The sequence below is a fragment of the Notamacropus eugenii genome, chromosome 1, assembly GCF_028372415.1.
Source record: "Notamacropus eugenii isolate mMacEug1 chromosome 1, mMacEug1.pri_v2, whole genome shotgun sequence".
Classification (NCBI taxonomy): domain Eukaryota; kingdom Metazoa; phylum Chordata; class Mammalia; order Diprotodontia; family Macropodidae; genus Notamacropus; species Notamacropus eugenii.
The window spans coordinates 161,531,104-161,545,955 of record NC_092872.1 but is presented as its reverse complement, the minus strand read 5'-3'; the positions used below and the strand labels follow the sequence as shown (position 1 = coordinate 161,545,955).

General features: G+C 37.2%; 1 pseudogene; it reads left to right on the top strand.

Annotated features, from left to right (window-relative positions):
- Positions 1–6,726: 6,726 nt before the first annotated feature.
- On the top strand, positions 6,727–13,044 carry LOC140509381 (protein FAM210A pseudogene; annotated as a pseudogene).
- Positions 13,045–14,852: the final 1,808 nt, after the last annotated feature.

The following is a 14,852-nucleotide window of genomic DNA, read 5'->3' as shown; positions in this document are numbered from 1 at the left end:
AGAAGTGAGAGGGAGGGCAGACCTTGGAAAGTCATTTCTTCATGATCATAGGATGATCAAGAACCTTATAAATTATTGAATCTAACCCTCTGAATTTTACAGAAATGATCTCTGTATATGGTGATCCAATAATAAAGCTAAAATGAATGTTAAAGGGATTTCTCTGTAGGGCCCTACCTGATACCTCATTTCTTTCTATCTCTATCTTAAGGCTGAAGTTGCCTTCATCCTATGGGACCCAATCTTAAACACTATTTTCTCCAATCACCTCTTTCTTTACTCTCATCTCCTGTCTCAGCTTGATTCTCATCTCTACCTTGTCTCCACCTTAGCAGCAGCCTCATCTTATATGTGTCATTGGAATGTGAGGTCACAGGATCATAGATTTAGAGCTGGAAGAGTGATGAGGGCATACAGTTCAATTTCTTCATTTTGCAGATGAAGTAATGGTGGACCAGAGCCCAAGACTTATCCAGGGTAACACAGAGAGTAAATGATAGGGGAAGGGAGATGGCATGAGAGAACAGCATTCACCACCTTTACTTCATCCATGGGCACATGGCATGCTTAATGATGTTGCATCATTATCACTAAGTCTACAAATTATAAATCCTAGACTTTTGATCTAGAAGGGACCTTATAGATCATCTAGTTCAACCTTATTTTCCAGAGGAGAAAGATGAAGCCTAGAGTAGTAAAGTGAGGTGTGTGAGATCACTCAGATAAGAACATGAAACTGAGATTTGAACAAAGGAATTTTGATTTTTCACTCTTCCATCAAACTACATTGTCAATAGAAAGACCTTGCATTTTACCTCACTCATAAGATCTTCCTGAATGGCCAACCTAATGGAATTCAAGAGGTTTGTGTTACCTGGAGTAAAGGCTCAACATTTGAGTGACTTTGATGGTGGCTAATATTCCTTTGAGAAGCCAGAGGAATAGAGTGCAGAAACTTCCAGAATGCTATCTCCTTGCAAAGAGCTCCTAACATCTGTGATGAATTTTTAACTATTAATCCTTTCATTTTCTGTCTCAGTAAACCAGTGCTGGATATAGAATTTCAGCAAATAGATAATAATAGCTTTAGGATCTACAAGGGTTCCAAATTTAGAGTAATGAAGTATTTTTGCCCTTTGTTTGCTGCATCCATATTAAATTTCATTTACAGGTTAAAGAGCCTAAGCATACATGCTGAAATTACTGTGGTAATGTATATATGAAAACCACCTCCCTGAGTTATGTTTTCATCCATTCATGCTCATGAATCGGAAAATGATTTATTTTATGAAATTGTTGGAAGTATTTTAATGCCACTTATAGACGTCAGATAGTATAATGTGAATGTGGTACAATTGTTAGGAATTACCTTAAAAATCCCTAATTGGTAACTTGAAAATCCTTATTTCTATTAATTGTAAAAGTGAGAGATGATCTACGGAGAGACATTATACTCTATTGGTATCTATACAATGTTAAGTGCACATAAAGTATCCTCTCAGACTATTAGGTGACCCTATTGAGGTAGATTCAAAGGAAAACATGATATGGGTTGAATTGAAAGGGATAGGTTGTGTTCCTTGCTGACAGAAGGAGTACCTACTTTATTAAGATCATAGACATACTGGAGGGCAGGAGAATTGGCCCTCCATATTATGGCGGAACCAGTGTACCACAACCAGACCCATAACTTTGCAGCACTGATAGGTTCTATGTAAAAGATAAATTACAAGATAATAGACCTTCCCATTACCAAAATCCTGAAGCCCAAAAAGTTTGTCTGAGTTGTTGTTACCTTCTCTAATTTATATCCATTTTTTCTCTTCACTTCTTGCCCTAACTTACTCACCAGTTCTCAGGTTCTCTTTCTTCCTTTCTTGTCATCTAAATATGTTCCCAGAAGTTTCATTTATGCTGAGATGTACCTATCAAATTGGAAGGAACCTGAGTGGTCGACCAGTCTAGCACCTTCATTTTAAAACTGAGGTTGAGGGAGATAAAATGATTTCATCTCTTGGTCTAAGATTACTTGCCTAGTTAGAGACAGAGCCAAGAATAAAAGCCCAAATAGTATCCTTTTTAGTTTGTTCTCATTCTTGGCTTTCCATACTATATATGGCACACTGACTGAAATCAAGATGGGATCCTCAGCAACATTTAAACTTTTGACTGAAAATAGTTTAAGGTAGTACCCTTACAAGAGGTGTTTTTTTTTTTAGTTAAAACAGCATTCAAAAACTTATGTGAAAAGGCTGTGGCTCTGTTGATAGAACTTGAGGTATGGAAATGGAGAACTTCCCCATGAATAGGAAAAGATTCTTCTAGTGCTGGACTCTTCCTGGCACCTCTGAAATCATACTATATTGGTGTTCACCTAGTCACCCTATGGTCAACCTAATGGGTATATCTTCTGCCTGATGGCCTGGGAGCCCCTAGGTGACTGTTAGAAACATTTTTAACTAAAGGTAGACACTCACTGTTAATGTGACCCACCGACCTCTTGTACTCAGAGGGTTTCCTAAAAGTTGTCTCATTTTTAAGCTGAGTTGTCAAACATGACTTTATCCAATGATACTCCTTTTCTGGAGGTATCTTCCTAGATCACTTCCTAGAGTTTATCCTTGAAAAATTTTAAAGGTAAAAGTTGGTTTACTAACATCCACCAAACTGCTTTCTCTTCTGTCCCAAATAAAGTGCACAGTGATTCCCTCAGTGGTAATTCAGCCACTGCTCTGCTAAGCCTCATTGATTTGCTATGAGAAGTGCCTTTAGTATGTTTCTTTCTTGTACTATAAACCTGTCACTCAACAAGTCAGTTTCACAAGTATGGGTCAGCTGGGGCTGTTTCAGATGACTGAAAATTAAATGCTCCTGAGATATGAAGAGGTAAACTGAAATGGGGGCATTTGTGACCCATTTAACAGGAACTATTTGAATTAATATTATGAGGTAATAATAATCTTTCTGTTTTAGAGTTCCAGCTTTCTGCCTACAAACATATTAATTTTAATCACTTTGGGAATTCAGCCAAAACAAGGTTGGGTAAATGCCTTACAGAATACCACCAACAAAATTCAAGAAATGACAGCTACGCCCACAGGTTTCTATTTTGTGAAGCTCAGCACTGAAACTTCCAAGTAGATCTAAAATGTTTCAAGATAATTTTCTATGTCCAACAATAAAATTTTAATTTTAATTTTCCTGTCTCACTCATCTTTTGGCTAATAATTGTTGGCTTTAAAGCCAATAGTATTCCCTTGTGTTCTCTTTGTCCCTTCCTCCCTCCCTCTCTCTCTTTTTTCTTCTTCCTTTCCTTCTTTCTTTTTGTTTCTCTAGTGATGGCTTTCTCTGTCTGTCTGTCTCTCTCACTCCCTCTACTCTTCTCCTCTCCTATCCTGTCTCAACTGTCAGGATGTTAGTTCCATTTGTTCAGCATCTGCACTGGACAACATCTGGAGCCCCAGGAAATTCAGCTGCTCTGGGTATGACGCTTAAATGAAATTACTTTTTCATGCACTTCAGAGGAGTATCAAGAGCATCTTTCTAACCAAACAGACCCTTTTGTTCTCCTCTAGCAAGTGGTTCTCATTAAAAATGTCATCTCTCTAATAAATTGCCTCATTGCTCTTGCAGCTGGGGTTATTGTTTTCTTGGTTTTGTACTCACTGTGATTCTCATAGGGAACAGAAAACAAGAGAAAATAAGACTTATTTTCCATTCTGTCTGCATGAAATGCCTTTTTCCCTCCTTTTGGATTTGAATGAGAAATTTGTTTTTTTTTTTTAAATGAGTATTTTATTCTCCAAACACTCAGTGCTCTTGGCAAAGCAACCATAAAACAAATCTCCCAGATGTGCTTCCTTAGCTAGATACAATGTGGTGGCAGGTAATATTTAGTGGTTCCTACTTGGACTTATAGATGGTACTTTGCAGCTGAATAATATAATTTGCCTTGCAAGCTGAAAATACCCAATACTACTAAGCCCCAGTCTCTGGCATGATAATGCATGCAGGAACTAGCTATAGATGAGGCCAATGCAAAACAATTAATTAAAACTGAGACAAGGGGAAAAGACTATTTACACGGCTGTTTGGATTGAAATGAATATAAAAACTTAGAAATATGCTATGTAATTTGAATCTTCATGGGGCAAACAGGAATCATAAAAAGATAAATTACTTAAAGGTCAGGTGTGAGAAAGAATTCAAAAGCCTGGCCTCTCTTGAATAATCTATATTTGCCATTTTAATCTTTAGCCAGAATCTGGCTTGTGTGTGAAGAAATCAGAATTGCATAACCTCCTTTCTCTCTCCTTTCCCCTTCTTCCCATCTGCCTCCCGACAAATGCTCAATATAGCAGTTCAATTATTATTTTCCCTTTAATATTATTTTCCCTGCCTACAAATCTCTCCTTCTGCTGAAAAAAAAAAAAGAAAGAAAGAAAGAAAGAAAAACATCGTTTGAGGCAAAGAGAGACCAGAAAGCTCTGGCAAACAGATTGCTTTGGGTCAGGAATTCTTTTTGGAATCCCCAGGCTTCCTCTGACTTCCTCAAATCAGGAGGGGGCCCAGTGCTGGGAGTCTGGAGGGCTGTGCTGGCAATTTGTCATGAACCCTGAAATCAGGTTGATTTTGCATATACATTCTCAGAAATTTCTTTGACAAAATTCAAACACACACTACTATTAGTGTGTTGCTCTTTTTCCAAATAGAAAGAGATTCTTAGATACAAAGACTGGCTCTTTCCTTCGGTAACCACTTCAGCAATATGATTGAGGGGGCATCAAACACTTGACTCTAAAATTAGAGGCAATTGGGGCTTAGGATCTTTACATTTTAGCAATTTCCAACATTGATACCTGATAAAAACTTATGCACCTAATTAGATAGTTGAGCATGAACACTTAGAGTCATCAAATCAGAGGTCTTTAGGCTAAGATAAAATAATCTTATTAAATGCAATCTGTTTGTCTGACTAATAACTGATCACTTCTCATTATTATACAGCAAGAAACAACAACACTTGGTTTTTCACTTTTGAATGGGAAAGAAGCAGGAAAATACCACGTGTGCAGATATTTCTACAGTGACCAAGGTCTCAGTATCAAATTTAGAATCGCCTTAAAGTGTTTATATGTCAACGAAGTCCCTTAAAGCCTATTTTCAGACAAGTAGAGGAGATATCATTGTTTAAGTGTTCAGAGTCCTCTAAATCACCCTGGAGAAGTGGCTATATGTGCTTGGTATATTACTTGTTATGTAAATTGTATATTATCTCCCTATTAATAAACTTTGTGAAGAGAGGGATTATTTTGTTATTTGCCCAATAAAGGACCTGGAACATAGTAGATTTGTTATCATTGGTTTATAAGCTATGCAAATTATATTCCACCTTCTGCTCACTGTGAAATGAAAATCATTTCCTTTAAGATCCCAGGCCTCAGCATTGATCTCATAGCCAAAAGTAAATACTTCTAATTTTCATTGGATACTGTGCCTGCTGTGTGAGGGGGTGACTTTATGGTAACGAAACTGAGGGGAGATTGGAATGGAAAAAGAGGGGTACATCAGGAGGTATTGATCTAAAGAAGTGACCAGAATTAAAGCCTAGGACTCAGTAGATAAAGAGGCTGCCAACCAAGGTATGAGAGTGTACACTAGTTGAGCTGGCAGCACATCCTGATTCCCATTGTTTATGGGCAGAAACTTGAGTTCTCCCTAACTTACAGGCAAAAGCTTTGGTTTTACCATTTTGCTGGAGAACTAGGTCTACCCTAGAGAGTAGGGATATGCTCATTTTGTGAATGGTTGCTATGAATGGTTCTAACGCTTGATTTATTTCCTTTTAGTTTCTAATTAAATGTTTAGGATGATCCTGTGCTATGATTTGCTTAGATAGTAAAGTGATGACTGAATATCGATGCCCAAGCTGATTTAAGTTTTGTTATACTACTATCCTCACAAGTGCCCTCACATACTCAAACATGACTGTGAGAGGCTAGTTAGTGGTGATTAGTCCAAAAGCAAGAATCAGGCCACATGACTTGACAAAGCAACTTTCCTGGTTTCTATCCCTTAAAAAACAGGTATCACCCTTCCCACTAAAAGTTAGTGATATGAGACCACCACAAGTAGAGAATGTCAAGGAACCCATTTATCCAAGGCGACAGCAAACAGAAATCAAAACAAGTCCTATGAATTAGAATATGCCAAGGAATACAAAAAACTCTCCCAGTAGGAGTATCAGTTCAGTCAAGAAAGATAAGGAGAAAAAAGCCTCCTTCTCACCTACAGATAAATTCCCTGAGCTCAGTAGGGACACAAGCTGGAAATTAGGGACGGATTAACACTGAGCAGGATCAGGCATGTCAGTTTATATAGATAGAGACATATATCCATATTGCTATCGACATTCATAAATAATTTTTCTATAATTTATTATAGTTTCTTTATGTGTAAATGTATTTTAAATAGAAATAAGTATAAGCAGATGTATAATTTAACTGTGAAATGAACACTTTCATCCTACTATTTCTATTTTCTTTTCCTTATGTATAAAAAATGAACTTAATCAATTGACTCAGCTTGTTCCTTTGAGGTATTCTGAAATTCCTAAAGATACTTTCCTTCCAGATTTCTCCCAAAATCCATGTGTTTTTTCTCAAAGTAGAAAGAAAAATGTCTCTGCCCCAAAGCCCTCACAGCAACTGTGTCCTTCACGTGGGCATGCAGCTTTTAATCAAAATCCTCTTCACCAATGAGAAGAATGTTGTTCATATGCTACAGGTTTGAACCCAGGATTATATATCCAAAATGAACCCATTATGTTGGCCCCTGAATCCACCTCTCCGTCTTCCCTATGCATATCCAAGTCAACCAACATTTATGAATCCAGTGCACTACAATCCTTCATGTCACCCAGTCATAGACTTGCAAATGGAGTTATGCTTAAGAATTATAAAATCCAATCCGCCCATTTTCCTGATGAGGAAAATAAAGCCCCTGGAAGTGAAACAAGTAGTAAGGGATTGAGTTGGAATTCAAACCCAAGTTCTCTGAATTCAGGATGGTTTGAGACATATAACCAAGAAGTGAAAGAGGAAGCATGGAAAGTGCCAAAAACCAATTTTGACTTTTGCCTTGGGTCAAGGTAGCTATTACAATGCCCTCCAGAAAATTATTGAGTATCAAATGAATCACAAGCCTCCCATAGACCAAGTACTGTTAAAGGTCTTGAAGATAAACACAACACACACCCATGCACACATACACACATACTCCCATTTGCACTGTTCCTGCCATCAAGAAGCCTGTGTTCTATCCAAGAAAACAACATGTAGAACCAAAATGGGCATAATTCCTGATAGTACTGTGTGCATACATAAATGAGTTGAATCAGAGGCATTTATTCATGTGAGGTAGAATAGGACTAATCCAGCAATTTCCTTTGCAGTGCTTTTTAATCTGTGGGTCTTGACCCCATACGAGTTCATGAAAAATTTGGCAACAGTGAAAAGTTTCTGAATGCTCAATAACCAAAACTTAATTCAAAACCAAACGCTTAATAAATCCAAGGTATTTCTGGGAATGCTTGCCTAGCTGTATAGAGAAATGAGAAGTTTGCACTGCGCATGCTCTCAGGTCACACAAGGCCAACGAATGCTTACTCAAAAAGCTAAAAGGAATCCTGAGGGGAAAAAAGTTCAAGAAGCCCTGATAATGAAACTGGGCTACCAATACAATTGTATAGCTTCTCTGTAATTTATGGTCTTAGAGACTAGCTGTCCAAGGCACTGAAAGGGGTAAGTAACTTACCCAGAGTCTCACAGTCATCTGGCAGAACATGAATACATGTTTTCTCTCCTTCCAGAAAAGTTACCCTATCCACTGTGTTATGTTACCTCTCTATTTATTTATCTATCACTGTTAATTGAACTTCTTTACTATTTTCACTTTGGAAGGTTTTGATTTTCAGTGATGTCAAACTATTTTGTTCTCTCTGCAAGACTAGCAAAGAATATGTTCGCTGGCCACCAGTCTTGGATCTGGCACACTTGACCCACCCTTCCAGGTTCGTATCAATTCCTTTATGCTATATGGTGGGAACAAAAGTCCTATCACCAAAGCCAGTAGGTCACTGTGTGTTAAACACCATACTGTGGAGAGGAAAAGCTATCTAATGGCAGCAAAATTCACACACTCTAACTTATTTGTTACGTCTTAAGTGGACTAGAACACATAACAAGGAAGAATTTATTTCTTGAAACTACTCTTTGTGTGTAGTATGTGCTCCTTTTGCTAGATAATAATAATTTTTTAAAAGCCTATGTATTTCTGCAGGTTTTGATAGATGGTTTGGCTTTGATTTAAAGTCAGATAAGTGGTAAAACCTACAAAACCAAGCAAATAAATGTTATTGCTAAATGAGGTTACTTTTAAATGGATTTGAATCCAGACTGGTGAAATAGTTCCATAGCTCTAACCTTAAAGTAAAACTATAATTCAGGGGCATATGAAGGAAATTTATACAAATGGGGCTCCAGAATTATTTTTAGGGTAATATTGGCTTTGGAGTTTAGAGACCCAGCTTCATCCATTGTTAGTTTTCCTACTTGTGTGTCATTTAAACACTCTGAGACTCAGACTTCACTATTTTATTTCATAACACTGTTCATACAATGCCAAATCTCAACTCTGGATGCATCTATATTATACTTTATAGTTGATAAAGCTCTTGCCCATCAACAACCCAGCAGAAAGCTGCTCAACCTTTAGTACATGACGTTATTTAGATCTCGTAAGTGTATGAAGCAAATCAAGTATTACATGGCCATTATGTATTACTGTAAGGGCAGTGTGATGTAGTGGATAGACGTCTGGTCCCAGAGTCAAGAAAGACCTGGGTTCAATTTCTGCCTCTGCCCTGCTCACTGTGTGACCCTCAGAAGTCTCTTAGTTTCTAAGTACTCTAGGCTGGTGGTTTTAAACTCAAATAGAAATGGAGCCACAATACTATGCATAAGAAATCCCTACAGGCAACAAATTCACTTAGAAAACAACATATTAACATTATCTTTGTTTTCTTTTCTTTTTATTTATTTTGCTCAATATTTCCCAGTTAATTTTGACCAGGTTTTTGCTACATGTGGCCCGTAGACCTTGTCTGACACCTCTGCTCTAGAAAGCTCCCTCAGGGTCTTCTTGTTGTTATTGATCTTTGTTTTCTATGAGGATTGATGACATCAGGAGAGTGATGACTTGCAAGTGAATTGGATGTTAGTGAGGCAGGGCTGTGCAAAGTCATCAGCCTCACCATCTCCTCTGAAGCCATCTGGGTCCAGTTGCAAGACATAGTCGGGATAACTGGCAATGATGTCCCTCTAGGACTGTAAGTTGCAGAGGAGGTGCTAAACAGAATTAGAAGAAGACATTTCCACCTGGTAATTCTCTAAAGCAATGCAACCACAGGTCCAGGTTCAGTGTGTGTGTGTGTGTGTGTGTGTGTGTGTGTGTGTGTGTGTGTGTGTGTGTGTGTGTGTATGTGTGTGTGTGCATGTGTGCATGTGTGCGTGTGTGTGTGTGTGCATTCACATTTTGTTCATTTATATAAAGTAATGCAAAGTAATTTGGAAGGGAAAGTGCTAGTGATAATAACTTGGAGGATAAAAATAAAGGAAGTAGTTAAAGGGGGAGAGATTCTAAAAAGGGAGTCCAAGAGGCAGTACATTCTGAATACGGTGAATCACTTATACAAAAGTGCAGAAATGAGAGAGAACATATTCAGAGAATAGTTACGAGGCCTGTTTCCTCATTTTGTACATCAAGGATCTTGAGGCTCATGGAGGTTAAAATATTTATCTGAGATGATGGCTCTAATCCAAACATCTGATTCCTTTGCTTCCTTTCAGAATGTCATCTTTTATCTCCTCTTTGTCATCTGTATTCTTTAGCACACCATAGTCTTGAATCCTCACTGAATTTTAATGAAATTTTAGAACTCACCTGGCCACATTTTGGAGAATAACTATCTCCTGGCTGAGAAAGGTTAATTACTTTCTGTAGCCATGCAGTTTTGAAATGATCAGTAATCTAACAAATTTAACAATGAACATTTCCTGGGTGTTCAATGTTGCACCTAACCTCTTTAAGCTAAATTAAATATGTAGCCAGATATTGTCATGCTGTCTCCCATGCTTCTTTTCTATCTAGTCCATGTCAGAAAAAAAAAATAGATTCTACTTACTTTTTAGGACTGGTGGCTATTATCTCTTAGGTTCCACATGCTTTATTCATGTCCACAGGCTGGTATTTTTCTCCATAAGAGAATTGTAATGAGCTCTAAGACTTAGCCTTCAAGTGATGGATGAATTGAACTTCTGTCACTACTTTTTCTTACAACCCCCTGGCCTGTTCTTTGTCTACTTTGAAATTAGTGTTTCAGTGTCAATATATTTCTTTTTCCCAGACAAATAAACTCTGGGATCAGTGAGTTCCCCATTAAACCCATTTTCCATTTATTTTTTACTTCTCTACCATTGCCCTAGGGAAACAAAAGGATTAATCATAGAACATGTGCATTTTTGCCTTTTCTCTCCTTCTGTCTCCATTAAGTTTGGTTTTAAATTGCTTATCTTCACCTTTAGATGATGGTATGCAGGTCTTTCCTTCCAGCATAATGCAGTGGCACCTGGTGATTATACCATTTAGTAACCTCTTTCATGTTATGGCTTTCTTTTTCAGCTACTCAGGCTTTCCCAGCCATGTTTTGTCATAATGGTGGCTGCTAACTTTCACTCCTGCACCAGAGATAACACAGGGAAGAGAAGGAAGAGACAACATTTTAATTCATTCCAATTTAACAGAAACGTATTGATCATCTACCATGTGTCAATCAGCAGTTTGGTGGATAGGGTTAGGGTTAAGAAGACCAAACCTCAAGTCCTTCCTGACATGTTCTGGCTATATGACCCTGAGAAAATCATTTAAGCTCTTACTGGTCCAGGCAAATCCCTAAGACTGCAAGTTACCCCAGAATTGCAGACCACATTGATAGAGGGAGTATCCTTTGCTGGAAGTTCCCAATACCAACTTAAACCAAGAAGATCCTCCTAGTAAAGTTTTCACAGGGAATACAACCATGGGCCTGGAGTTAGAAAGAATTGAGTTCAGATTTGACCTTAGGTACTTACTAGCTCTGTGATTGTTTTTGCTATGTTTGCTTTAATTTCTACTCTCCTTCTGTGCTTGTACCACAGTCAGGAAGCTGGAGAAATGATCTTTGGACTGGGAAGCAATTGTTGCCAATAACCAAGTAAAGTTTACCTTCTTGCCCTTTTCCCTTTTGGTACAATCTATGCTTAGCCTATAAAAGCTGAGGTTGCCCAGATTTCAGAACCTCAAACTTAAAAATAACCGTACTATCAATAAGGAAAATAAGAGCAGGCCAAGTAAGAAAGTGAAACATGGTACAGCACTTCTGAGGATTCCACTTACCCAGGAGCCTTTCCCTGGGTATCAGTACTAATGCTGTAAATCTGTCTCTAGAAAAAGTGTTATGTATTATATTGGATCCCTAGATTGTTTAAAATTTTAAAGCTCACCATTCATCAAAGGGATAGGACAATAGCTCCAGCTGCATTGCCGATGTATCTTCTGAGACCTTCCATGCCTCTCTAATACATTTATGTTATAGGTAGCAGGACACTGGCAATAGCTTTGTTACAAATGGAATTTGCCCCTTCTCTTTGGTTGACAAATGAACCTAATGTTATTTTTTAAGATCCAGCTTAGGTTTTTAGGTGACCTATTCCTGAAGTCAAGAAATGTAAATCAGTTGCAGGATTTGGATCAAATTCCATTTCTGACTATTAGACTAGGAGATACATAGTGTGAAAAGATTGTTTACTGAGCCTTATTAGCCCAGATCAAAAATGTAAAAGGGAACATCATAAGAAGTGATTTCAGACATTGGCTTCAATGGGGATTCTGAGAGAAATTTGTCTTCTATCAGTGACTTCCCCTGAAACAGCAGCTTGGGAAAACCTTCCCTATCAGTGCTTGTGGCCACAGACTCAGTGTCCTTCTAGGTAATTTCATAGAAACTCGGAGTTGGAAGGGACCACAGAGACCATCTACTATAATCTATACCTTCTTCTTTGCAACATATGCAACAAATGGTTATCTTACCTTTGCTCTAACTTCTCTAATGAAGCCATACAATACTTTCATGTCTCTGTAGGAACTAAAATTAATAACCACCATTTAGTGGAATTTAATATGGATTATGTCTCAACTGACAAATGGAACATTTGGATCTCACATGGGACCTGCTTCCATTGCACTCCCTCAATGCATAAAAGACTGTTCAGTCATATAAAACTTGTCCCAAGATTGTTTTGGTGCAGAGTCCTTAAAACTTTTGGATACATATATCTTCTGCATAGCATATATCAAAGGAAAGGAGGTCAACAGATATTCCTCATATTATAAACAGCAAAAGACAGATATTTAATGAGAAAGAGTTATATCATCTAGTGGCATAGGCCAAGGAATTCATGCTGAGAAAAAGCAAGATTTTGATCCATTACAAGACAAATCTAGTAGTCTGTATCAGCAATTTTAGAAAACATTTAGACAGTATGGAAAAGTTATGATTTCAGTGAACTTAGTGACTTTTGGTATTTGATTTGGAACATTTTATTATGCAGACTTAAAAGATGTGAATGTTCCTCTTCTGGAACTCATTGGGTTATCAGACAGAAAAATTCCCAAAGTGGAAATGCATACGCACTAATATGCCTTGTTTAAGATTGCAATACCTTCTAGATACACTGTGACTTTGGGAGGAACATCCATTACTGTCAAATATCTTCATAGACATGGCTACATCTCAATGCTACCTCCAGTTAAAGAATATTTACAGGATAGAGTAGAGGCAATAAAGGAGCCTATTACAGAAAAAAAATGGGAGAAACAAAAGATAAACTCATAGAAAATCTACAAGAAACCAAAGAAAAAGTTTCATTTGAAAAAAAAGTGGAATAAGAAATTTTGTGTGCCAGGCCACGGAAAAGTCATGCATTCTAAAACTTGGGAGACTATGGACAAAGATATGTTCTCCTAATTATACCTTTGCTTGATTCTGCTAGAATATGATCTTGATGTTATCTGTCAGTTAAAACCATAATCAGTTCTCAACATGGAGAACTCTTAGCACCATTGTTGAATAAGTTTTTTGAATTGTCTCTCAAAAGTCTTTCACTATTTGAAAAAATAACAAGAAGAGGCCATTCTAATAATCATCTACCAGTTAAAACTTTAATTTTATATGAAGAAAATTAAATTAAAATTGAGACTACGTATGTGGTAAAAGAGAGATTTCATATGTGACTAAACAAATTGACATTTTAAAAATAGTTTTGCCTAAAATCTGTGTGTCAAATTTTTCAAAGTAAGTACATATGTCTGCAATTCCTTTTTAGAGATTTAAGTTGGTAGCTGTCACCTAGAATATAAATTTTTCCTTTAAATTCATTTTTCTCTTCAACTAACTTCTCAGAATAAAAACGAACATAATTTCTTTTAAAGTGATATCAAAGTTAAGACCATGTAGTCAGAAAATTTTCTTTAACGACTAATGGGTATTCTCAGCTAATGTCCAACAAAGGATGTCAAATTGCCCCAAGATGGCACCATATTCTTGACACAGAAACAGGATTGAGATTAAATGCAATCCTACCATTCAGGGACAGAGAATAGTAACCAGGGTTTATAAAAAGCATTTTATTGCCAATTCCCAGGGTCCTTTTCCTTAGAACATACCACTAGAGATAGACATTGTGGTGTACTAGAAAGAATGCTACGTTTAAAATCAGGAAACACTGAGATTCTAATCCAACCCCTAATACTTTACTAGCTATGTGAACATAGAAAGATCATTAAATTTCCCTGAGAATGTGTTTCCTCATCTATAAAACAGGAATAATAATTGCCATCAACTTCTACCTCACAGGTTTATTTGTGAGGTTCAAAGATAACAGTCCTTTGAAATGTTAAAATCCTACATAATTGTATTATTCTTTATAAAATTGATCATACCAACAGATGTAACATGCTTATGGCCATTAAATGTCTTGGGCAACTGTGTATAAGGTCTTGGTATTTAGTCAGTCAAAAGACTTTATACTGGCAAATTCCTTTAAATGTCAAAGAATGTTTTGAAACAAAGCAACCACTTGTCTCAGGGATATAGTAGAAGATTTGCATTCATAAGGTCATAGAGTCATAAATTTAGAGCTGGAAGTGACCTTAGAGGTCATCTAGTTGAACCTTTTCAATTTTTCAAATCACAGAAGTCCAGAGTTGGCATGAACTTCAGTAGCCTTCTTAGTAACTTCTACCCACTGCTTCAAGTTCTACTCTCTGAAACCAAAAACAGAACAAGTCTAATCTTATGCGATGTTCCATGTGACAGTTCTTCAAGACAGTACTGGACATCCAGTTGAAGATGTCTGAAAGGCAGATGGAGATATAAGAATGGAGGTCAGCAGAATATTTAGGACAGGAAGAGTAGACTTGAGAGTCATCAGTTTAGAGATGGCAATTAAATCTGTGGAAGCTGATGAGATCACCTACTAGTATACAGAGTGAACACGGGAAGGCCAAAGGCAAATCCCTGCTCCTGAAAGCTGAATGCTATGCCTCTCTTAATGGTACTCAAGGTCATATTAACTTTTTTTGACAGCTATATAATGCTGTTGATGGATATGGAATTTTCAGTCCACAAAAATTCATGAATTTTTTTTACAAATTATCTTGTACAAATGAAGTTGAATTTCTGAAAGCTAGAAGAC